Below are 27,097 nucleotides of genomic sequence, written 5' to 3'. Positions count from 1 at the left end.
CAAATTGTTGGGGGGTTTAGGAATTTTGTCATATAGGCATTGTGAGTTGGAAGGGGGTCTGGTGGGGCTATATCGGAAAGATGGTATTCATCTTTCCGATATTGGCTTGGACATCATGAATAATAATTTGGGTACTAGTATTGAATTGGCCGCGTGCTGGGATGGTGGGGACAGGCGGAATGTTTCCGCCTGTCTGGTGGATATTGTTGGTAAAAGTTATAGTGATGTTTTGTCAACCTGAGCCGTCTGGCTGGGTTGTTGATGTAAGTCAATTCTTTAAGTTGTAAATACAGTTCAAAGTATTTAGTTATGTAAAGCTAATAATAAAACAAGCCGCGGCCTTTTATGTCCAAGCCAAGATTTGTGGTCTATTTCTTTTTTAAGTAAGAAATTGGGTATGTTATTTAATTGATTTAATTTATTTAAAAAAAAAAAAAATGGTTTTACTAACTTATTTAAGGGAAAAAAAACATCCTGCCTGCCATTCCCATAAAAAGATAAGGGGTGCTTTTATAGCCCCCCTTTCTTTATGGGATGGCGGCAGGGGAAGTAGTAATTAATATCCAGCTATGGGGGCTTTCTTTCAGTCAGTCAGGAATGTGAACTTTGACCAAAGGTCAAATTTGAGTTTGGTTTTTTCCCGCTTTAGGGGCAGTATCCAGGCAAATCTTTAGCTGGAATTCAGCTTTCCTGCCCGATTGGTGGGCTATCACTGGGCAGATCTGAGCAGGGAGCTGTGTTTTCCCGCCTGAAGGCTCCAAGTTTACACAGCCGCTCCAGCTCAAACTGGTTCCCAGGTGGGCTATTTAAGAGGCGGCCGCGGGACCCCGGGTCACTTCACCCTGTCAGGATTCTACTGAGGTGTTCCCCTCCCCCCCCCCCCCCTTTTTTGTCGCGGCCATAGTTATTATTATTGGCAATTTACTGTCGCCCTAGTTGTATACTTGGGTGGACGATAAGTTTTTCTTCAGTATTATATATATTGCTGTTGGATATTGTTGGTAAAAGTTATAGTGATGTTTTGTCAACCTGAGCCGTCTGGCTGGGTTGTTGATGTAAGTCAATTCTTTAAGTTGTAAATACAGTTCAAAGTATTTATTTATGTAAAGCTAATAATAAAACAAGCCGCGGCCTTTTATGTCCAAGCCAAGATGTGTGGTCTATTTCTTTTTTAAGTAAAAAATTGGGTATGTTATTTAATTGATTTAATTTATTTAAAAAAAAAAAAAAATGGTTTTACTAACTTATTTAAGGGAAAAAAAACATCCTGCCTGCCATTCCCATAACTGAAGGCGGCCTCCTACAGTGTTGCAGTGTCAGCTGGTCTGCTTTCTAACAATTGTTACACACTGTTACGCACGCACAGTTCTTATCTCACCATCCTCCACATTATTACACCAAATCTTGAGAAAATGGTGTGTTCCTACAGCCAGGCTGCAACTAAAGCCAGCCATACACGGTTAAAATCTGATGGATCTAAACGCGGCTATAATGTGCATCCCTGCTCAATGGAAAGATACCTCTCCCCCATTGATTAAGGAATAGATCCAACATGTTACGAGAATCAAAGAAATGGAAGAACTTATTCACCAGGCTAATGATACCCCAGCTAATTTTTTTAAAACATGGGCTAGCTGGATCGCATTCATAGAATTATACCAATCCCAACATGGTACATAATCAGATTCCATGTCCACAGTGAGAAACTTCTTTTAGGGGAAGAGGATGGTCACATACAAATTTCCTTTTTCTCACACACGTAGGTCTATCATCTCCCCTACCTCCTCCTCATCACACACCCAGTTCCTAATGTTACACTTCCTGATATTCTTAAAAGTTTAACTCAAGCCCTGATCCCCTCCCCCCCCACTTTTCTGTCGTTTTTTTTTTTTTTTTTTATCTCGAATTCTCACCCCCTATATCTACCCTCTCTTTCCTCCCTCCCCCTTTTTTTTCTTTTTTGGAAATGCTCCACCGCTTAGGCCTCAATCCAGCTGTTACTCCCTTAATTAAGGAGCATCATCCCTACAACTTAGACTCACAGTGAGTCTTATATATCTGGCTCAAGAACTCTGTTATGAAACTCCTAGTTTGACCTAGTTAGGTCCATCACCTGTTCATGTAAAGTTTTCTGATATGTAACCTGATTTATTATGGCGGCTGCGACCGCAACTAATTTACGTGCTTATTGTCATTTGTTATATATGAAAACCCAATAAAATCCGATGGATCGACTTGGGTACAAACAGCCTGCCCATACATGGTTTGAATATCCGCCAGTCCCTGCTACCCAGGTATGGGCAGGCTGATTCTACATAAGTCAATCCATCGATCAGCTTGGGTACAGCTATAATGTACTGTAGTATTTTTACATGTGACTATTGCCAGCAGCTGCTAGCAATAATCACTGTGTTCTCCTGGCAGGGACAGCTCCTATGCCCCCAACCCCTATCCCCCCTGTCAGAAGAACACAATAGCTCAGCAGAAAGGATATGATGGGGGTTAAGTGATTTTTTTGATAAGATATTTTTGATAAAAAACGCCAGCTACAAAAATGCCCAGGTGTGTTTTTGCAGCAGGCGTTTTTTTTTGGGCATTTTTTTGGGGTCTTTGGAGGCAGGCAAAACATCTGAACTTCTGTATAGGGGTATATATACACACACGCTTATATGTATTTATACACATACACACATATAGGTGTTATAGCAGAGAAGCCATATGGGTGTTAATTATTTCATTAGCGCAAGCATAGGTTTCTGCTACTTTTACACCTATATATGTGTATGTGTATATATACATACATGTGTGTGTGTATATATACCCATACACAGAAGTTCAGATGTCATGCCTGACTCCAAACATGTCCTCAAAAACAACCTATAAACGCCTGCAGCAAAAAGCAGGGTGACAGGGGCGAAGCCATATCCCTGTTCTATAAGTGTTCTAAGAGAAACAATCTTTTCTCTATAGCGGTCACCCTGAAATGGAAGAGTTTTGTCACCCTGCCATAGCAGTCAGAGTCAGTTAACCCTACACTACACTACGGTCCCCTTACACTTAACACCTTCCCTACAGAAACTAGATTATTAACTCTAACTATAGTGGAAAATAGTACCCTAACTACACTAGATATCCCTTTCCTCACACTAATAATTGCTAAATGACACTTTAAAGCAGAAGTAACAGAACTGCTTCCACTCTCTTCCACTTCCCTGTATTACAATGCTAGGAATTTGGCGGGGCTATCTTATATACTGGGGGGCGTATTCACTAATGATTGGCCTCTGTACCCCCTAGTCACTCCAATCACATTCCTAGCATTCTCCTGCCCCCTCAATTGGCTTTTACTGATGGTTCTGGTCCAATCACGGGCTTTTAAAGCCCATTTCCTGTCCCATTGCATTTTGGTCGGTTCTGGTTGCCGAATTCCGAACTTTTTGCTGAAAAAGTTCGGAATTCGGCCAAACCTCGAACAGTCAATGTTCGGGTCGAACCGATGGTCGACCCGAACCGTTCGATCATCCCTAGTTGCTAATGGCATAGCTCCTAAGAAGTTTTTTGTAGCACCCTCCTAGGTAGGCACTAGAGAGAGCATAGTTTTTGGGTTTCCCTGCTTACCAGGGGAACTGTCAGGCAAATTTAAGTACTCTCTATCTAACAGGGAGCAGTGATCCATTTGCAGGGTCTGCACAGTGTAATCAGATGCTGCTCATGTTGTCTGCCTGTTTCACACTTGTCCATCAGGGCGGGGCATATTGAACAGTGAGAGAAAACCTGACAAATGGGAGTATGGGTGTAGATACAGCCCTGGCTGAACTTACAAAGTAACACATTCAAACATAAGAAAAATTAATTGGTGGGCTATAGGTTATTCATAGAAGTTCATGAAACATAAGTATTCCACAATTAAATAACCCGAATTACCTGTAACCTGATATTTAACCACCTCAATACTGGGCACTCCCCCCCCCCCTCCTTCCCAGACCAATTTTCAGCTTTCAGTGCTCTCACACTTTGAATGACAATTACTTAGTCATGCTACACTGTACCCAAATTACATTTTTATCATTTTGTTTACACAAATAAAGCTTTCTTCTGGTGGTATTTATTCACTACTGGGCTTTTTATTTTTTGCAATATAAGCAAAAAAATAACGGAAATTTTGAAAAACAATATTTTCTACATTTTGTTTTAAAAGAAATCCAATAAAATCAAAATTTGTCATAAATTTAGGCCAGGATGTATTCTGCTACATGTCTTTGGTAAAATAGAATCCTGATAAGTGTATGATAATAGGTTTGCGTGAAAGTTTTAGAGTCTACAAGCTAGGCTACGTATCCTTGAAAATTGATAAATTCTGATGGACTGACTACCTATTTCATTTCTTGAGGCCCTAAAATGTCAGGACAGTACAAATACCCCCCAAATGACCCCTTTTTGTAAAGATGACAGTCCAAGGTATTTAGTAAGAGGCATAGTGAGATTTTTGAAGTTGCAATTTTTTTTTTGCCCACAATAGTTGAATGAAGTTGTAATGAAGATTTTTTTTTTTTCCCCCACATAATTGTCATGTTAACAAGTTATTTCTTACACATGACATAGATAAACTTGCAATTACACCACAAAATATATTCTGCTTCTCTACCTGAGTATGGCGATACCACATGTGTGAGATTTTTCCACAGCCTGGCCACATGCAGAGGCCCAACATCCAAGTAGCACCTTCAGGCGTTCTCAAGGCACAAATTAAACATTTCATTTCCTGAGTACCTATCACATTTTTGAAGGCCCTGGAGCACCAGGACAATAGAATTACCCAAAAAACTGCCCATTTTGGAAATAAAACACCCCAATGTATATTCCACGAGGCACAATGAGTCTTTTAAACGTGTCATTTTTTTTCCACAAGTTTTTGGAAAATGTGTAAAGAAAATGAAAACCAATTTTTTTTTTTTTACACAAAGTTGTCAATTTATACAATTTTTTTAACACATAGCATGTACATAGAAAAAATGACACCCCAAAATATATTCTGCTACTCCTCCTGAGTATGGCGATACCACACGTGTGAGACTTTTCCACAACCTGGTCTCATACAGAGGCCCAACAGTCAAGTAGCACCATCAGGTGTTCTAGGAGCATAAATTACACACAGTACCTATCACATTTTTGAAGGCCCTGGCCTGGATCATTTTTTAGCCATGTGGACAGATGTGCGCTGATTCCAGGGACAGATGTGTGACAGATGTTGATCACTGAGATGTGGCAGATGTTCACTTTGGCAGATGTGGCATATGATGTGCGCCAGATGACTACAGATGTGATAGATGATCACTTACAGATATGGCCGATGATGTGCGCCAGATGATCACAGACAGATTTTGCAAATGATGTGCGCCAGATGTGGCAGATGATGTGCGCCAGATGATCACAGACAGATGTGGAAGATGTTTACTGGGACAGATTTTATTGGGACAGATGTGTGACAGGTGTTTTATTGTGGAGGCAATGTGTTTGGGGACACTGTGGTTGGGGACACTTTTGGGGGCACTAGCACAGGGTGATCAGTGAGTAAAGAGCAGTAAAACAGCTCTATACTCACTGATCGCCGCCTGCCAGCACTGATCCGCTCTCAGTGAGGAGAAGCAAAGTCGATCATCGTGACAACGGCTCTATTTACATCACAAATTGGATTGGACAGGGCCGTCATGTCATCAGGAGGGCCAATCACAGAGCCCTCCTGTCGAGCAGCGTTGCTCTGTGTCCGGGGGACACAGGGACACCGAGATCGTGCAGCTGCGCGTGCACGCGGCTGCACGACCTCCCTCCTTCTGCAGATTCTTGAACGTCGTATCAGAAGGAGGAAGCTCCCACTCGGCCGTATATGTACATTGGGCGGGAGGGAGGTGGTTAAAGTGGTTGTTAAGCCACTTATAGAAAATCATCTCATCCCCTCTATAATATGACAATAAGTGTCCCTGTGCTTGTGTTATAGAAAAAATAGATTGATCTGTAACTAAATCAGAGTGGCTCCCAGCGCTCAGCTGACTCCTTGGCTCTCTCCTCTGCCTGACTGACAGCTCCAGTGGGCAGGGGCCGAGCACTGCCGCTGATGTCAGCTGGGGAGGAGGGGAAGAGAGCTGAGCAGTCACGTGAGCGCCAGGAGCCGCTATGATTTAGGTACCGATCTGCATATTTTTTCTATAACGCAGACACAGGGGCACTATGTTACAGACATATTTAGAGAGGGGATGGGATGATTTTATTTAAAATATAAGAGCAGTGGGTGGGGACGAGCAGACAGGCAGGGAGGGAAGGGGGGAGAGGAGGACAGAGAGGACAGAGCAGGGCTGCGGATGACGCAAGCACGTAAACTGACCAAGGTGTCGGGGCTCAGTAGCCATGATATACTGTGGTCAGTTTACAGAGGGGAGGGTAGAAACTGGCAGGATCAGCCAGGTTTTTTAGGTTAAACAAGGGGCAAAATGAAACAGCACAAGCACTGTGCTGTATAACATGCTTTACGGGAACAGGATCTGTGTTGTTGTTTTTTTAGGGTAACAAACGCTTTAACTGAAAATCTCTACACTTTTACTACAGGTGAGCTGTCCATACACCCTTAGATTTTTCTCATTCAGATGTTAAACAGTGGAGATGGATGAATTTGACTGTTAGAATAACTAGGCAGCACCTGCATAACGATGTGGAGTGCAGTGTTGCCAACTGTCAGTATTTTTACTGGCAGCCAGTACAAAACAGGAATTTTTCTTTTGCCAGTAAATGCCTGTGACAGAAAAAGTTTGCCAGTAAAAAATATGGCTATGACGCTCAACTAAGCATTGCGCATAAGCAGTTCCGGTCTGGAGCTGGCCGAGACCATGGGAGTGCCTTTTATAGTGTGTTTGGGTGATGCCCGCAGGGGGCGGGTCTGGCGGAGGCAGTGCCTGAGCATGTTGTGTGATGTGATGGTGCAAGGGAGCTGAGCAGAGCCGCCTGAGCCTCATGTGTGGGACTGGAGCAAGTCAAGCTGGGAGCGGGACTGTCAGTGCTATTTGGACTGGAGTGGAGTGAAAGGACCACATGGTGTGGAAAGAGACTATCTCTGTGACTCAGGAGTAGGGATGGGCTTGATGTCAAACCTAAGTTTGATTTAAACATCAGCTGTTCGTGTGTTCGCTGAACACACAAACAAATGGGGCGCTGGGCGGGAAGTTCGCCCACCGATGAGCACCCCATAATGCACTGCGCTAGTGCAGTGAATAAATTACTGATGATTGGCCAAAGCATGCACATGACCTGTATGCTTTGGCCAATCACAGCACAGTGTCAGAGCCATGATTGGCCAAAGGCAGGCTGCTTTTAGCCAATCATGGCTCAGGGGCTAAGTCCACGCCCCACACTATATAAGGCTGCTGCTTACACGGCAGCTGTGTATAGTGTATGATAAGGGTTAGGCAGGTAGTAAGTGGATAGTGTGTTGAGTTAGATTAGTGCAGTCAGTGTAGTGAACAGGCATACCCCACTTTCATAATGTATACAGATGTTGTAGTCCTGGGTTCCCTCTCAGTGCTCCCCAAGTTTTGTGTCCCTGTCACTTATTCGTTAGTCACTAGTTCGCGAGCAGTGCCAAGCCAAGCTGACCAAGATTTTCCATAGACGCCAATGTTAGATAAGGAACAGTGCCATGTCAAGCTGACCGAGATTTCCCATAGACACCAATGTTAAAGATAGGGAGCAGTGCCATGTCATGCAGACCGACATTTCTCATAGATGCCAATGAGCACTGAAAGCTGAAAATTGGTCTAGGCAGGAAGGGGGTAAAAGTGCCCTGTATGTAAATAGTTAAGGGGAACCCTATGACAGAATTAAAAAAAATAAATGGCGTGGGGTCCACCCCAAAATCCATACCAGGCCCTTTGGGTCTAATGTAGATTTTAAGGGGAACTCCATGCCAAAATTGAAAAAAAAAAACGGTGTGGGGTCCCCCCCAAAATCCATATCAGACCCTTATCTGAGCAAGCAGCCTGGTTGGCCAGGATGGGGGGAGGAACGCCCACCCCTCTCCTGAACCATACCAGGCCGCTTGCCCTCAACATGGAGAAAGCACCTTGTCCCCATGTTAATGGGGAACAAGGGCCTCTTCCGGACAACCCTGGGCTGTGGTTGTCAGGGTCTGCAGGTGGAGGGCTAATCGGAATCTGGAAGCCCCCTTTAACAAGGGGCCCCCAGAACCCAGCCCCCCCCCCATGTGAATGGATATCGGGTACATTGTACCCCTACCCATTCACCAAAAAAGTGTACAAAAGAAATAAACACAAAAGCCAGTTTTTGACAAGTCCTTTATTGAAAAAAAAAAAATAGTATCCCCCGATGCATAAAACATGCTACAGCAAAAATTACATTTCTAAAGAAAAAAAATGAGTCAAATCCCATTTAAAATGACTCGCAGTTACAATCGCCCGGTTATTGAAAAAGCAGAAAACCGCGTAGGGTTCCCCCCTCCCCCAGTCCATACCAAGCCCTTTGGGTCTGGTATGGATTATAAGGGGAACCCCATGTCACGTGACGTCATGTTGCATCAGAAGGGGGCGTGACATAACCAGGTGGCCCGCCCCTTGCCTCTATAAAAAATGTTAAAGCGCAGTGCAGGCATACAGCGGGAGGCCTCCTAGGAGACAAGAGCGTTCTTCCTTTTTTCTATTTTCTGGGTTGACGGGCAGCGTGATTGACCATAGATTTACATAGAGGGACACTATTTTCTTATTTTTGAATAAAGGATTTGTCAAAAACTGTTTCGTGTGGTTATTACTTTTGTACACATTTTAGTGAATGGATAGGGGTACTATGTACCCGATACCCATTCACATGGTGGGGGTGGGATCTGGGGGCTTCCAGATTCCCATAAGCTCCCTGCCCGCAGACCTCGACAACCACAGTCCAGGGTTGTCGAGAAGAGGCCCTTGTCCCCATCAACATGTTGAGGGCACATGGCCTAGTATGGTTTGGGGGGGCGCTCGCTTGTCGTCTTCCCTTTTTCTGACTTGTCAGGCTGCATGCCTGGATAAGGGTCTAGTATGGATTTTGGAGGGGGGGGCACAGGCTGTTTTTTTTTTTTTTACATTTTGGCGTGGGGTTTCTCTCCAAATCCATACCAGACCCAAAGCTTCTGGCATGGACTGGGGGGGGGGGGGGAACCAATGCTGTTTTTTTATTTATTTACTTTTTTTATTTACTGCCAATTTTTTTTTCAGCAAGCAAGGTCTATAAAGGCATGAATGAGTGAGTTTGGGGTGGAGGAGCTTGACAGGCCTGTACAGAGTCCTGCCCTTAACCCGATAGATCACCTTGAATTAGAGCAGAGACTGCCAGGCCTTCTCGTCCATTATCCATGCCTGAACTCACAAATGTGCTTCTGGAAGAATGGTCAAACATTCCCATAGACATGCTGCTCCTAAATCTTGTGGACAGCCTTCCCAGAAGAGTTGAAGCTGTTATAACTGCAAAGGTTGGGCCAACTCAGTATTGAACCCTACGGACAAAGACTGGGATGTCATTAAAGTTTATGTGCGTGGAAAGGCGGATGTCCCAATACTTTTGGTAATATAGTTTAGGTATGGTAAGTGCTTGGTAAGTATGCACGGTATGTCATATTTAGTTTAGTTAAAACATTTACTCTTTTAACTTATGTCATTTCTGGTTTCCCGAGGTCTGCATTTGAAGTTAGTACTTTGTCAATAGTTATAATATAAGTATGGACTTTTTTTTCCACCAATCATATTTACCTAGGAGGTGGATGCTGCATCTGTCCCCCACCGGCTCTAACACTGAGAACCGAGCGATCTAACACTGCAGATTGCTCGGTTCTCACAGCTCCTCGAGCAGAGAACTGCTGACTGTCAGCCCTGACTGGGCTGTGGAGGGGCAGGAATGGCTGTCTCTCAGCAACCTGCTAGGAGGCTGAGCCGGTACCAGTCCAGGCATGTGGGTGAACCCTGACACAACTGTCACGATTTTGCAGAGTCTGGACCGGCTCTGTGACATCTGCGGACAGTGGAATTCAGCCCGAAAACGGGTCACAGGAGTGAAAAACGAACTGCACTCCTGTGATCCACAGAAGTACAGCCAAACGAGTTTTGGCTGTACTTCTCCTTTAAGTTCCATGTGAATCAGAGTGCTCCAAATTCTAGGTTCACTTCAAGTAAATTGCTGCAGTGGATGCATTTAAGTTATGCAGCTATGGTTAGGATTTCATGGTATGTTCATTTTTAGGCATGTTTCGTGGAAATGTGAGCTTGTGGGGGATGTTTTTGGTTTTTTGAATAATCAAGGGATAAAAAGATTGGTCATAAAACCTGCACAGAAGTTGTTTAGACTAGAACATGTCTTGTTTTAAGACACAGACTGTCCACACAAAGCAATGTTAATTTTTCCATGTCTGCAATGCAAAGCATCGCGGGTGTGGCATGTGAACAGTCCCTTCTGGCTGTGTAGTCATCTTGAGGAGGGGGGAAGGGGGCTCAGCCGCTTGTTTATGAGACCTTGCAGGTTCAACCAGAATATGTGGTTACAGCTTAATATACTTCCCACCTCAAATCATGGAGATGGTGCTCACTGATCTGACAAGTGACATTAGAAAACAATGGCTTGTGATGTTTTGTTTATTGACCACCTCTTCTCTCCCACCTTGCTGACAATAAGGCTTCCTTTATTAGAGGTGAGGTACTGTATACTGGGCTGTGAAAGGCCCATCTGTGGTGGATCAATTTTCAAAGGGGAGTATAGCAGCGGCTGACAGATGTTCAGGAGGCACTTCTGCCACCTCCTGGTCACGTTATTGTTCTTTTTACTTTTATTTAAATTGCCAATTAACAGTTTTACATTGCAGACTGCACCGCAACTGCAAGCCAAGTGTTCGGGTTGAGGTTGCAATTGGCAAGTTTGACAGGCAGTGCCATCTGTCAAACCCTGCACCCCGAGTTAAAAATGCCCTGGCCACGAAAAAAACATTGTGGAGGCAGCATGTGTACAGCCCTGTTTGCCTATATAGTTACAATTTTAGTGGGCAGACAGCAGGACCGGATCTAGTCTCTCTGATGTGGAGGTGCATTCCGAAATGTCAGGGCAGTGTACATGGGGTCTACAGGGCAGAGGATAGGGTCAGCTGTATGTAGGGCAGTGTAGAGAGGCTATTGGTTTTTAGGGCAGTTTACAGGGAGTCAGCAGGGCAAAGTATGGAAGGTCAGCAGGGGAGTGTACATGAATTGGTGGGGCAGTAGGGCAAAGAACCAGGATCAGCAGAGCCGAGATTAGGGGTCAGCTGAGCTGAGGACAGGGGTCAGCAGGGTGGAGGATAGGGGTCACCACTGGCAGGGCAGAGGACAGGGGGTCACAGCTGGCAGGGCAGAGGACAAGGGTCACCAATTGAGAAGCACAGGACAGGGATCACTGTTGGAAAGGCAGAGGTGCTAGTGAGAGAGTATAGTTTTGAGCTCTGTCTGCTTACCAGAGGAGGTGCAGGTAAATCGATATTGCGCTCTGCCTATCAGGAAGCAGGATCTATTAGTGAGGTCTGCTCAATGTGCTAAGTATATGATTCATTCAGTCTGAAGAGGGTTTCATGCTGGTCCAATAGGGAGGCTTGTTGGACAGTGGGAGGAAACCTGACGAATGGGTGCATAGACTTTTGATACAGTCCTGGTGATTGGCAGAGGGCAGGTCACCTCAGTTCATTCTGGGATACTGTATAAAAGTCAGAAGCACATGTTATGAGGGGTGCTTGGCTGGGGAGCAGAGTCCCAGAGGGTGGGGGTGGCTGACTCCTCCTCTGAAGAGGTGCCATGCGGTTGCAGGAGGTCGTCCTGAGGAATGGATGAGAGGAGCTGAACCCAGAGGTCCAGGAGAGCTGACTGAGAGGGGGGGACACTGGAGACCCTGGAACCACAGTATCGTATATACAGGGATGTGTGTCAAGGGGCCTGACCTGAGGGGGGCCACCCCTAAGTATAGAATAGTCAGTGGACGGGTGTCAGCAGTGGAGAAGAAAGAGGATGCTGGTGAGAGTGTCCTGAAGATAATTGTCAGTTCACCAAGTCTTCTTATGGAAAGAGACTTAATCCAAGTTCACCCATAGTGGTAGGTTGAATCAACAGCCTGGCTGTATCGAAAGATAGGAGTACTCAAACATTGTCTATAGTTCAAATTGGAGTATCCCACTAACCCCTTCTCCTATCCCCCTATTTAAAATAATACAAAAACAACAACCAAAGACCCCGTGGACTGATTATTGGAGCAAGCTAAGGAAGGAAAAAGTAAGAACTTGAAACTGTCATTATTGTATGCTGGTAACTCAGGGGACCCATGGAGTGAAATCTGGCAGTCCTTACGGGGCAGTGCTACATTTGGGGGCGTCATCCAGGATGTACCCCTTGGTTACAGCAAGGGTTGCTAGCGGCGATGGACGAGCAGTCGCATCAAGTAATGCCATGTATTTCCAAGTAATGTGCTGGGGTGTCAGTGAAGAAAGTAGTGTCTGCTCTATAGTGACCAGTGAAAGTATGTTGATAGGTCATGATTACAGCAGTGGTTGCAATGAGCAACGAATGGACATTTACCAAGGAAACAGTGTGTTTTCCCAAGTAAAATGCTGGAGAGTTGATGGAGAAGAAATGCACTGTATTGTACAAGAGAACCGTGTCTGCTTTACAGTAATCGGTGCTAGTTTTCACTAACAGTATGGGAGATCAGTTGGCTTATGAAAGAAGAAGTGCAACTGAGACCCAAGTACAGATGAGAAAGGCAGATGTGTGTGTGTCGGTGAGCACAGTCTGCAACGCAAGGCAGTGCCATTCGTGCTGATTGAGCAGAGTTATAGCAGCAGCAAAGGGGTTACTGCACTGCGAGGGAAAGCGTGCACTTACATGGAGGAGCCACCGCCAGAGAGTCATCTAGTCTGGAGTTGTGGGCGGAGTCGCTGCTTGCGAGCTGACAATCTGAGTTGAGGAACAGAGCTAAGACATCACTTCCACCATCGGGTGTAGCTGAGGAGCAGACACGTGTGTGGAGGAGCAAGATGGCAGATGCCGGAGTGAGCCGGAGCCCAAGGGCTATCCTACATGTTGGCAGAGTACCTGGAGAGCAAACAGATTCGGTCCTGTGGGATACAGGATTGCGATTGGTGCCCATCAGGAGACTGGCGCTGTGCAGCGGAGGGGACAAGCAGCACCTCAGGCTGGTATGTAGGCGATGCTTGAACATGTCCATGTGGCTGTGGGCATGGAGTCAGTGTGGGCACTGTGGTGATATGCTCATACAGGCGGTGCGGAGTGATTGCCGGCCCAGAAAGCTGAGTGTGAGCTGGGAGACAGGATTCACTTAACAATTGCTGGTGCCTATGAGGATCCTTGTGGGCAGAGGAAGAGGAGTGTTGAAAGCACTGCTGGGGTCAGGACCAGTGGAGCAGACTTACACTACTGTATGCCAGGCCAGGGAGACTCACATTTCGGAGGTAAGATGCACACAGATTGTGCAGGCCGAGTCATGGCCAGAAGAAGGGCCAGCAATTCCTGCAAGGGCAGAACCTGTTACTTTGTGAAAGGCAAAGGGGAATCTAAGGGCTCCTGGGAGAAAGGCCTCTAGTGTGTCCAGTGAGGAAGAGGCTGGATCCATTGATACAGGGTCACCTCGTTTCCAACATTGGTGTGGATCCCTAGAAGAGGGTATTGATGTGTGGAAATTAGAAGTGGAAATCAGAAGAGGAAACTGAATGGGACTGGGGAACAGAGAAGAGAAGCAGCTCTGCGAGTCCCAATTCGCTCAAAAATGAGACGAAGGAGGCTGTGGTGCGCATGCAGTGTGCCAGGAACTTGGGGTTCTGTGAGGCCTATGCCACAAGGGCCCCAGATTTGTCCCCACCTCACACCTACACCTGGCCCAGGGATCAGAACGAGGCCTACACCCATCTTATCAAGAGGGAAGAGACCCTGTACAGTACACCCTACCTGGAAAAGAAGACAGGCAGACAATCCCCAGGTTCTCAAGATGCAAGCGCCTGATACAGAGGAAGGTGGCCCTGGAGTATGGGTACAACTACCCCTATTCTCCTCGGGAGATCATGGAAGAGATTGAGGCCAAAAGAAAAGAGTGGTGTGATGAGGCAATGTGGAAATTCCTGTATATCCGTTAAGCAATATTGTAACCAGAAGAGGCCTGAATTATAGGACACTTTCCTTTCTGTTAAGGCCAAATGGAACGTGTGGAGGTTCACTGCTCAAACCGAACAGGCCAGGCTTGGGCTGTTCGGGTACAGGACTCTACAGGGAAGGCTGTTCGGGTGCCGCACCCAGATTACTACTGTTGAAGGTGCATAGTACCTACTCCTGTAAAGGAGTTGTTATGTCACAAGGCTGGCTAGCCTGTAAGTTTGTTGAATAGGGGCTGGAGAGCCAGAAGAGAATACAACACGGAACAAAATTGTTGTTAGGCCAAGAAGCCCTATTTCCAAATTCCCCTTTCCCTTCTATCCTTGCAAAGAGGATTGGGAACCAGCAGAACAACCACCACTAGGTAGTATCTTCAAAAGAGGGCTGACCCTCTAACCCACAAAGACTTCCTGTTCCTGCAGAGAACTTCCGCAGGCACTCAACTCTGTGCCTTAGTTTGCTACAAGAAGCAAAGTTCATTGGATGTCTCTGAAGGATCCTTTGGGCCAACGGGCCAGGATCACTAGCTGGAAAAAAAGAAGGCTTTTAAAGACACTTTTGCAAAGAAAGTTTGGCCAACGGCCAGGAGAGTGAAGTATAGTAGAAGAGGACCCCTTTACAAAGATACTTTGTTCAAAGGACACTTTGAAGAACCTGTTGGGCCATTGGGCCAGGTGAAAGGACTTTGTGTAAGTTGCTACCCTGGGAGAAGATTTAGCGGCTCATTGTTTCTTCGGAGAAGGGGGTGCCAGTATGAAGGACCCCTTGAAGAGATTTGCAAAACTCACAAGTGGGACAAGTTTGCTCAGGCTCCAGCAAGAATAGCTTGTCACAGAAGAAGATATGTTGCCTCGGTTTTACAGAAGGAAAGGACACTGTGAACACCAGTCAGGTGGACTCCGCATTTCTTCATTCTGAACTTGTGGGTCTGACTATGATAGGAGAGAGTCAGTGCCCCAGTGTTGGAGAGGGACTGTGCCTATTACTTAGTCAACAAAATAGTTCTTAAAAATAACTATTCATGAAGTGTTAGATAGTTAGCTTGATAGGATCTGTTTGTCTATTTCAGGTATAACAACAGATTGTTGAGTCAAGCGTGCCCATAGGGGGCCTGGAATGGTGAAAATCTCTACAAGAATGTCACAGTTAGAGATAAATGTGGTGAGAAGGTTGCCTCTGAGGAGAGGGCAGTCTCACTGTGAGTAGGTAACAATGTATCAACTTGTGCTTAACTGTATTCCCTTTGCGGGCTTGCTTAGTACTTCCGGGCCTGGCTAGGCCCTCCACTATTCAATGCAAATTTCAATGCAATGTAGATATTGTATTTAGTTAGGCAAACAGGGTAATGTCTCTTTCCTGTCAAGCAGATATTTGTTTGGCGGGGGGGGGGGGGTACATTGGTCTAAATGCACCCGGTATGTGTTTGTGTACATAAATGTGTGAATATTTATACAGCAGAGTCATATATTTTTTCACGTAATTTATTGTATCTACTGACCAAATTAGGGGTATGCCCCATGACCCTGTACATTTGTTATTTCCCTTTTCCCCTCTTCCAAGTTTGTGGGATACTCCGTGAAATTTTTGTCCAAAGAATTAGAAATAGGGGTGGCTACCCAGAGAGCCAGTGAGGGAGAGTGAGTGTAGCACCCTCATAAATAGGTACTAGTGAGAGAGTGTAGTTTTGAGCTCTGTCTGCCTACCAGAGGAGCAGCAGGTAAATCTATATTGCTCTCTGCCTATCAGGGAGCAGGATCTATTAGTGAGGTCTGCTCAATGTGCTAAGTATATAATTCATTCAGTCTGAAGAGGGTTTCACGCTGGTACAATAGGGAGGCATGTTGGACAGTGGGAGGAAACCTGATGAATGGGTGCATAGGCTTTTGATACAGTTCTGGTGATTGGCAGAGTGCAGGTCGTCTTGGTGCATTCTGGGATACTGTATAAAAGCCAGGAGCACATGTGCTGGGGGGTCTTTGGATGAAGAGCGGCTGCCTCCTCCTCTGAAGAGGTGCCATGCGGTCGTCCTGAGGAATGAATGAGAGTAGCTGAACACAGAGGTCCAAGAGAGCTGACTGAGAGGTGGGACACTGGAGACCCTGGGCCCACAGTATCATGAGTACAGGGACATGTGTCAAGGGGCCTGACCTGAGGGGGGCCACCCCTAAGTATGAAATGGTCAGTGGACGGGTGTCAGCAGTGGAGAAGAAAGAGGATGCTGCTGAGAGTGCCCTGAAGATAATTGTCAGTTCACCAAGTCGTCTTAAAGAAATAGACCTTATCCAAGTTCACCCATAGTGGCAGGGTGAATCAACAGCCTGGCTGTATCGAAAGATAGGAGTCCTCAAACATTGTCTATAGTTCAAATTGGAGTATCCCACTAATACATTCTCCTATCCCCCTATTAAAAATAAAACAAAAACAACAACCAAATACCCCATGGACTGATTATTGGAGCGAGCCAAGGAAGGAAAAAGTAAGAACTTGAAACTGTCATTATTGTATGCTGGTAACTCAGGGGGGACCCATGGAGTGAAATCTGGCAGTCCTTATGGTGGCAGTACTACATACATTTTTTTCACTTTAGCACTTTTTTGGACTTTATTTCATTGTTGTTCATTTACTTTTGGCGCAACACATTTTTTCTTGAAAAAAAAACTCCAAAAATGGACTATCATTTATCATATAATCTCATCATGTGTACTAGGCTTTAAGGAGTATAAAAAGCATGATAAAGTAATCTCTCTGTTTTACCTGCAAGTTCAGTATCAGGGATTACAGGATATTGATATCCAGACATGTTGAAATACAACAGTTAGTTGCATATAAAATAAATGGATTTATCTTTATTGCATACAGAATTAGAAGTAAAACCTTGGATTGAGAGTAACTTGGTTTGAAAGCGTTTTGCAAGACAAGCAACATTTTTAAATAAATTTTGACTTGATAAACAAGCGATGTCTTGATCTGCAAGTAGCATCATGTCATAATTGAGTATAAAATAGAAGAGAGGCACCTCTAAGTGTAGTAATATGGTTATACTTAATGAAGGTACAACATTTAGCAACTCACATGGTTGATGATTAAAACAGGTACATCTAAGTATGCAGGCACCCGGGGTAAAGCTGTCCACATAAACCATCCTTCGCACCACCATCAACGTTATCCCTTCCACGCTTCGCTTCACGAGCACTTTAAGCCTCTCTTTCAGATCACTCCACTGCAGGGTAGTCTTTCCGGTCACGACTGCAGACTGACGCTGGTGAGGCGGTGGTGAAGAAGATGGTCTATGTGGACAGCTTTATCCCGGATGCCTGCATACTTAGATGTGCCTTTTTTAATCATCAACCATGTGAGTTGCTAAATGTTGTACCTTCATAAAATGTAACCATATTGGTACACTTAGAGGCGCCTCTCTTCTCTTTTATACTCTGTAGCTGCAGCTATATTTTGCTTCTAATCCCCTTGTGGAGGCTGCCATTTGTAAATGGACATTTTGTGGTTACACAACATTACTATAATCTTTTTCTATGGACTATGAACTGAAAGACTTCTGAATAAATGGTTGTGGAACGATTTATCTGAGTTTCCATTATTTCTCATGGGGAAATTTGCTTTCATAGAAGAGTGCTTTGGATTACAAGCATGTGTCCCGGAACGAATTATGCTCGCAGTCCAAGGTTTTACTGTATACTGTGTTTTTTAAAGATCTGTTTGAAGTTCAACATTACATGCGGTGGCGGCTCGTCAATAGGGGGCACAGGGGCGCCGCCAAGGCAAAAAGAAAAAAAAAAAAAAAAGTGTTCCTTTAATGGCAGCAAAGAGGGGGGGAGGGCGGGACTTTAAATGAGGCGCACGGTGGGATTGGCCGCACGTCTCCATCCCTAACTTCAATTGCACAAAAGAAAAAAGGGTTGGGACTTTGAATGAGAGACATGGCAGTGACAAGGCTTGCACAGTTGAAAAATCATATTTAATGATGTAGCATAAAATACAGACATGATGAACATGATATTGCATGGTGCATGATGGCAAATGGCTAAATTGGCAAAAAGGAAGAAATTCCTAGAACAGCTTCGGAACAAGCCAGCATGGCAGAATACACAGTAAAAAAGAGTAATAGATTAAATCGTAATGGGTTGGATCATAGCATCCATTGACTGACGCGTTTCGTGGACTTAATATGCCACTTCTTCAGAGTCGATGTATGATTCATATCTACAATGAAAAATGCGTATAAGAACATTGCATAAGCTGGTGATTGATGGAAGCTGATAAAGGAAGGAAAAGGGAGGATTAGCCCCACAGTTCCAAAAACTTACATGTTAGTCCTGGCACAAGCTGGCAGTGGAGGTAGGGGCATGAGCCCAGGTGCCTCCCCCGGGAGCTGAGGACGCATGGGGTCAGCGGCATCGGCAAGAAGCACCACACACCGAAGAGCATTGAGTGGAGGAGTAGTCTAGAGGTTGATGGTAATGTATCTATGTCAAATAAGTAATAGTAGATTATATAATTTATATGTAAATGTATACAACAAAAGTAAATGAAATGACAGTAGATAGTAGGTATGTAGATAGATATACCAATGTATGACTAGTATGCTATGGAGGAAAGGGAAAGTTGGATCTAAGAAATGGTAATAGGTGTAGAGTATCTATATCAGAAACAAAAAATATATGTGTGTCATCATAAAGAGGTATAGACTGGCTTGCATATTATGGATGGGTGTGAATGGATTGGTGTGTGAGAGTGACTGTGAAATAATAAAGAGAGAATGAAGAAAAAAAGGGGTGCAAAATGAGGTGAGGGACAAAGACATTGAAACCAAAATGTGGAAAATGTGTAGATAGGTGGAGTGAAACCACAGAATGCCAGTGAAAGTGAAGTTAACATGTGAAACCAATGGAAGAAAGGGGGGAGTAAGATGTGGTACTCCAATAGGGGATTAGGTCCAAGAAGGAACGGGAGTGAATAAGATGAAAAGGGGACTGAGTGGTAGCCCAAAAGAGGAATGAAGGTAAAAGAAAATAAAGAAGGGAAAAGTGCCAGCTGGAGTATCCTAGAGAGTGTGCAGTGTGTCTGCCAAGTACCGTCGGTCATGTAGCGTCCAGCGTCACGTACAGTGCAAACAAGGGGAGCCGCGGGAGCAGCCGGAGAGGCCAACCCGTCCAGCCGGCTCCCTTAAGAGCACTGAAGATGCTGATGAATGATCAGGGTATGATTGCTAATAAGCACAGTACAACATATAAACATACAAACAATGTATCAAACATGTATTTAGTGGTAATCCAAATACTATGTCTCAACTTGTGCATATAACTAGAGTATACAGAGCCTCCAACTGATCCGGAGGGAGTCTGTTATTGACACAGTGTGTGAGGCTAAGGAGAAAGAGCCCTTGCTACTGGTCAATGTAATATAATAAATAGTAAAAAAGACCTGTCACGGCAATCATGTCTCTCCATCCCTTATTCGGTTACAAAGAGGGGGGGAGGGCGGGACTTTAAATGAGGCGCACGGTGGGATTGGCCGCACGTCTCCATCCCTAACTTCAATTGCACAAAAGAAAAAAGGGTTGGGACTTTGAATGAGAGACATGGCAGTGACAAGGCTTGCACAGTTGAAAAATCATATTTAATGATGTAGCATAAAATACAGACATGATGAACATGATATTGCATGGTGCATGATGGCAAATGGCTAAATTGGCAAAAAATGGCAGCGGGGCACCTGCCAAGACTTTTGCTATGGAGAGGGTGGAGAGGGGTGGGAGTTTTGTGGTCATGTGCCTGTTTTTGTTAAGCTTGATTGGCGGCCCCTTAAATTATCCTCGGGGCGCAGAGCTCTGCGCCCCAAACACTCCCACTTGCAATTCTGCATCCTGTGATTGGTGGACGTCTGACATCATAGGGGCTGTGCTTGGGCGTCACCTTCACTGTCTCTGCTTCCCGCCTGAGCTGGCCCAGACGTCTTTGTCTCACTCTCTGCTGCTGCTTCAGGAAGACCGGACGCCGTCGCTGAGTGAGAGGACCCAGAGCCTCAGCGTTCCCGAATCCCGACCCGACTGAGTATTGATAGCTGCTGCTGTGCGCCGAGCCTGACTGTAAGTGACTCCTCTCTGCATTGAATGGGGGCACACTTATCTCTCTGCATTGAATGGGGGCACACTGATCTCTCTGCACTGAATGGTGGCACACTGATCTCTCTGCATTGAATGGGGGCACACTGATCTCTCTGCATTGAATGGGGGCACACTGATCTCTCTGCATTAAAAGGGAACACGCTGGTAATTCTGCACTGAAAGGGGGCACGCTGGTCATTCTGCATTGAAAGGGGGCATGCTGGTCTCTCTGCATTGAAAGGGGGCATGCTGGTCATTCTGCATTGAAAATGGGCACGCTGGTCATTGTGCATTGAATGGGGGCTCGCTGGTCATTCTGCATTGAATGGGGGCTCGCTGGTCATTCTGCATTGAATGGGGGCACGCTGGTCATTCTGCATTGAAAGGGGGCACGCTGGTCACTCTGCATTGAATGGGGGCACGCTGGTCATTCTGCATTGAATGGGGGCACGCTGGTCATTCTGCATTGAAAGGAGGCATGCTGGTCTCTCTGCATTGAAAGGGGGCATGCTGGTCATTCTGCATTGAAAACGGGCACGCTGGTCATTGTGCATTGAATGGGGGCTCGCTGGTCATTCTGCATTGAATGGGGGCTCGCTGGTCATTCTGCATTGAATGGGGGCACGCTGGTCATTCTGCATTGAAAGGGGGCACGCTGGTCACTCTGCATTGAATGGGGGCACGCTGGTCATTCTGCATTGAATGGGGGCACGCTGGTCATTCTGCATTGAAAGGGGGCATGCTGGTCACTCTGCATTGAAAGGGGGCACGCTGGTCTCTCTGTGTTGAAAGGGGGCACACTGGTCTCTCTGCATTGAAAGGGGGCACGCTGGTCTCTCTGCATTGAAAGGGGGCACGCTGATCTCTCTGCATTGAATGGGGGCACGCTGGCCTCTCTGCATTGAAAGGGGGTACACTGGTCTCTCTGCATTGAATGGGGGCACGCTGGTCTCTCTGCATTGAAAGGGGGCATGCTGGGCACTCTGCATTGAAGGGGGCACACTATACCTTGATTACTGAAGGCCCCTTTCACACTTTTGTGACCTCAAAGTCACGCAATTTTTACAGCGTTTTTTGCCGCAAAGCAATGCCTATTACATTTTTCTGTTTGCTCCCCCCCCCCCCCCCCCCCCAAAAAAAAAAATTTTGAGCACCAGCCGCCACTGATTACTTGTTTTTGTCTGATATTGGCTACAGGATTTACAGCTGGAATGGTCTGTGTTAGAATTTAGGGACCATCCATCCAAGTTTTTTTTTGTCGTCTGTATCTCTGAAATGTTACCGCCCCAACCTGTATTATGACTAAAAAAAAGTCAGAAAAAGTTTGAGTTCTCCCCAGTGGAGCTCTAGATGATAATAAATACTTGAGAGAGGTTCTCAACCCTCTTTATTTTTAAGAAAAGTTTTATTATCTCTCTCTATCCCCATTGGATATATTTATGCTGACTTCCTGTCTCAGTGACCACACAGTAAGTGAGGAAAAATCTCAATGGCTACAGAACTAGTATCTAAACCGGACAGGGTTTTTAATCCTTCCACACTATGTTCAAAACTAGTGCGTGTTTTAAGTTTTAACTGACAAATTCAGTTATATGATGCACAAACTTCATAAACTTTTTTTACCTCCCCTGACTGAGCCAAGACTTCCTACATTTGGTCTTGTGCATTCCCCTTCTAAGACACTGCAGCTCGCAGTGGAAGGGGTTCAGCAACAGAGACAGTGCTATCATTAAAAAAAGCCATGGGCAGGAATAGCTGTGGCCAGGTTCTGATTAACAAGCTACAAGCTGACAATACTGATAGACACACACCCTGCAACATCTTCTCAGCCTACTCTCTTAAAAGCAGGCACAGCCTACACCAGTGGTTCTCAATTCCGGTCCTCGGGACCCACTAACAGGCCAGATTTTAAGTATTACCTTGGGGGATGCAGACTAGAATACTGCAATCACTGAGCAGCAAATGAGATCACCTGTGATGTAATTTAGTTATCTTGCAAACCTGGCCTGTTGGTGGGTCCCGAGGACCGGAATTGAGAACCGCTGGCCTACACCAGGGTAGAGTGAGAACTCTGCTCTGAATTCAGGAGCAGTGCAGCATTGTTGTCCCACCATCACAGGAAGATGCAATAGGTGGACTTCACTGGCAGAGTCAACAGGTATTTGTGGGACAGACATGATCACTTACATTGTTTGTGGTGTTCTTTTTTTTTTCAAAGCCTTCCATGCCTTTGTAACTATTCTGCATGGGAAAGACATTAGCTGCTACACCTCCGCCGGTCCAATAGATTTATCGGAACACGTTCTGCATATAGCCCTTTCACGCTGAGGCGCTTCTAAATTGAAGGAGCTTTTCAGGCGCTTCCTATTCATTTCAATAGAGAGGGGAGTTTTTGAGGTGCTTTTTTTTGCGCTACAAACATGTTCGAAAGATGCTGCTTGCAGGATTTTTTTCACTGCTCCGACAGCGCACCGCTCCAGTGTGAAAGCATTCATTGATTTTAATGGGAATAGGTTTTCATGAGCTTTTCAGATGCTTTTTTTTTTTAGCACCAAAGCGCTTGAAAAGCACCTCAGTGTAAAAGGGCTCTAAAAAAAGCACCTCTTCACACTGAGGCACTTCTAAACGGTCAATAAAATGGCGAGCGATTTTGCTGCGCTTTTCAGGCATTTGCGAACCACTTTTCAGGCACTTCCCATTCATTTCAATAGACAGGGGTGTTTTTGAGACGCTTTTTTTTAGTTCTCCAAACATGCTCCAAAAATGCTGCATGCCTAATTTTTTTTTTTTTTACCGCACTGCCAGCGCACCCCCCCCCCCCCCCCCCCCAGTGTAAAAGCTGACTTTAATGGGAAGCAGTTTTGGTGAGCTTTTCAGGTACATTTTTTAATGTCAAAGGGCTTAGAGCTCATAGGTCTTAGAGTCTCCCTTTCACAATAAGGCGCTTTAGTCTTGGCGCTAAAAAAAGTGCCTAAATAGCTCATAAAAATCTATTCTCATTAAAATCAATAAATGCTTTCACACTGGAGCTGTGCGCTGGCGGGGCTGGAGCATGTTTGGAGCGCTAAAAAAAAGCACCTCATAAACTCCCCTCTATATTGGAATTAATAGGAAATGCCTCAAAAGTCCCTCAAAATGAAGCAGTTTTCTAATCATGTGGCCTTAAACAAAGTGTACCGCTATTGCATCAAAAGCACCTGAAAAGCGCCGCAACAGCGCTCAGTGTTTTATGGGCAGTTTTCACGTGTCTCAGTGTGAAAGTTGTTGCAAAGGCTGAAGGTTTTTTACCTTCATGCATTCTATGCATGAAGGTAAAAAACTTTCTGTGTTCTGCTCCCCCCCCCCCCAATGCCAGTGGCGGCTGGTGAAGTTTTAAGATGGTGGGGCGCAAGACCCCGCCCTTCCATTCTGACCCCTCCCATTTCTCAGAAGCCCCACCCCTTATAGACTCCACCCATTTGTCCCCTGTATTTTGCAAATTCTCCCAATATATCACATATTAAGGGATCCATCAGTAGTAGTATATCCCATAATAGGGAGCAGGGGCCCTATTATGGGATATACTGTGAGAGACACCCTATTATGGGATACACTGACTGAGAGTGGCACAAACCCCACAGTACAGACCCCCTAGCACAAACCCCATAGTACAGACCCCCTAGCACTAATCCCACTGTACAGACCCCCTAGCACAAACCCCACACAAACCCCTCAAGCACAAACCCCACAGTACAGGCCCCCTAGCACAAACCCCACAGTCCAGACCCCCTAGCACAAACCCCACAGTACAGGCCCCCTAGCACAAACCCCACAGTACAGACCCCCTAGCACTAATCCCACAGTACAGACCCCCTAGCACAAACCCCACAGTACAGGCCCCCTAGCACAAACCCCACAGTACAGGCCCCCTTTCAATGCAGTGACCAGTGTACATGGTGCCCCCAATGCAGAGATCAGCGTGCGTGCCCCCAACGTAGTGACCAGCATACATGGTGCCCCCAATGCAGAGATCAGCGTGCGTGCATGCCCTCAATGCAGTGACCAGAATACATGATGCCCCCAATGCAGAGATCAGCGTGCGTGCCCCCAATGTAGTGACCAGCATACATGATGCCCCCAATGCAGAGATCAGCGTGCGTGCGTGCCCCCAATGTAGTGACCAGCTCATTGCCCCCAATGCAGAGATCAGCGTGCATGCGTGCCCCCAATGTTGTGACCAGCTCATTGCCCCCAATGCAGAGATCAGCGTGCGTGCGTGCCCCCAATGTTGTGACCAGCTCATTGCCCCCAATGCAGAGATCAGCGTGCATGCGTGCCCCCAATGTAGTGACCAGCTCATAGCCCCCAATGCAGAAATCAGCGTGCGTGCGTGCCCCTAATGTTGTGACCAGCTCATTGCCCCCAATGCAGAGATCAGCGTGCGTGCATGCCTTCTTCAAAGCTGCCAGTGACATGTGTTGGCCGGGTGGGCATCACGAACTTACCTCGAGTCACGACACTGACACGGATGGACCGGATGGACGGCTGCAGCAGTGCTTCTTCTCTCCTGTTCTTCCGAGTCCCGGCGGCGACCACTCCGACTCCTCACGCGGGCGCGGCGGCGGCGGCTCTCCTCTCTCCGGCGGGCGGGAAGGTGATCACGTGACGCCGGGGCGGTGCACCGCCCCCAGGCGTCACGTCACCAGGTCCCGGGATGTCCTCCTGTGATTGGTCCAGGCTGGAGTCTGGACCAATCACAACCAGGAGTCCAGTAAAGTGGGGAGTGTCGGGTCGCATTGCTCTGCGCCCTGACACTCCCACAGAAGGCCGCCAATCGGCGCAGAACGTGGGGTCAAACCCCCCCCCCCCATACCCACCACTAGGTCCGGTGCCCCTAGTGGGCTGAAAATTTACAATTTTTTTTTTATCTTTTTTTCCTTCTTTTTTTTTTGGGGGGGGGGGGCGGCGCCCCTGCGCCCCCTATTGGCGGGCCGCCACTGTCCAATGCTCACCTGTGCAGCTTCAGCTGCTTCAGGAGCTTCAGCTGTCCCGGGTCTCTCTCTCCTTATTGGCTGAGACAGTAACAGAAGCCATTGGCTCCCACTGCTGTCAAGCACAGCCAGTAAGCCAACGAGTAGAGAGCGGGGGGGGGGTGAGGCCGAGCTGCGGCTCTATGTGTCATATGGACACAAAGAGCAGCGGCTTGCTATTGGGGGCACTAGTGAAAGGGAGAGAAGCCAGGAGCATTGGCAGGGTACTCGAGAAGAGGAGGATGTTGGTCTGTGCAAAACCACTACCTAGAGAGGGAAAATATAACATGTTTGTTAGTTTAAAAAAAAAAATATATGATTTAGAATCTCTTTAACCTCCCTGGCGGTATTCCTGAGTGTGGCTCGGGGTTAACTTTCAGTACCAAAAGCGGTAACCCCGAGCCATTCTGGGGTAATCCCCAGAATAACATTCTGGAGATTACCCCAGAATGTTATTCACCTTCCCTCCGCTCTCCTGCCGTCCTCCCTGGTGTCCTCACACTCTCTCCCCGCTCTGTGCACGGACGATTGCCGGCACTTGCCTTCCGGTTCCCTCCTCTGTGAGCATTGTGACGCAGGGGGGTGGAACCGGCAGCAAATTCAAAAGTGTAAAAACACAAATGACATGATACAAAGCTGTGATCCTAACAGATTACACTGTATCATGTCATTTCACCACAGGATTTCACCTGGTGACTCTTCCAGTGCCCTGCCTGTGCTTTTCCATTTCCTTGTGTGCCTGGAAAATAGAGAATGACCATGGTGTCCAAAAAACGTTTTTTTGTGTTCAAAAGTGCTTTTAGACGAACTGGAAAACAGCGACAGCGTAACAGAGTTACTTGAAGAACTGAGCGATAGCGATTCATGGGAAAATTCGTCATCAGGTATGGAAAGTGACGACAGCGACGATTCTGATGTCTCTTTCTGACACATATCACTACTCCCACAGACTGACCATTAACATTACTATATGATGCTCCCTGTACATACTTGTTTGTGAGTATATTGGTGTTTGATTACCATTTTATATTAAAGCCTTCCTACTGCACTTAGATTTGCATGTTTTTCCTTTACACTTTCTGACACATAGCTTGTGGAATTTGGGAAATATATCAAATGATTCTTCAGAATTTCCAATGGAGCGATGTGCCAGAAAGAGACATCAGAATCGTCGCTGTCGTCACTTTCCATACCTGATGACGAATTTTCCCACGAATCGCTATTGCTCAGTTCTTTAAGTAACTCTGTTTCGCTGTTGCTGTTTTCCAGTTTGTCTAAAAGCGCTTTTGCCCAAAAAGAATGCTTTTTGTATGCCATGTTCGTTCTCTATTTTCCAGGCACAAAGAACTGGAAAAGCACAGGCAGGGCACTGGAAAAGTCACCAGGTGTCATCCTGTGGTGAAATGGCATGATACAGTGTAATCCGTTAGGATCACAGCTTTGTATAATGTAATTTAGAGTATTTACATTTTTGAATTTTCCGCCGGTTCCACCCCCCTGTGTCGCAACGTTCGCAGGGAAGGGAACCGGAAGACAGGTGCCAGCATCAGCCGAGCACACAACGGGAGGACAGCGGGGGAGGGTGGCGGGGGAGGACGGCGGGGTATCGCAGGGGAAGGTGAGTTTTAAAATTTAAAACAACAGATTTCCATGCAAAACAATGTACCGCATTTAGCACAGAAATCTGGACATAATCAGACCGCCAGGGAGGTTAAATTGGAGTTCCACCCTAAAATGCACCTTTTTGCCATATTCTTCCTCTCTGTCAC

Source organism: Pelophylax lessonae (genome assembly GCF_965119305.1).
Source record: "Pelophylax lessonae genome assembly, chromosome: 1".
Taxonomy (NCBI): Eukaryota; Metazoa; Chordata; class Amphibia; order Anura; family Ranidae; genus Pelophylax; species Pelophylax lessonae.
The sequence above is the reverse complement of the archived record's forward strand: the minus strand, read 5'-3'. Positions refer to the sequence as shown.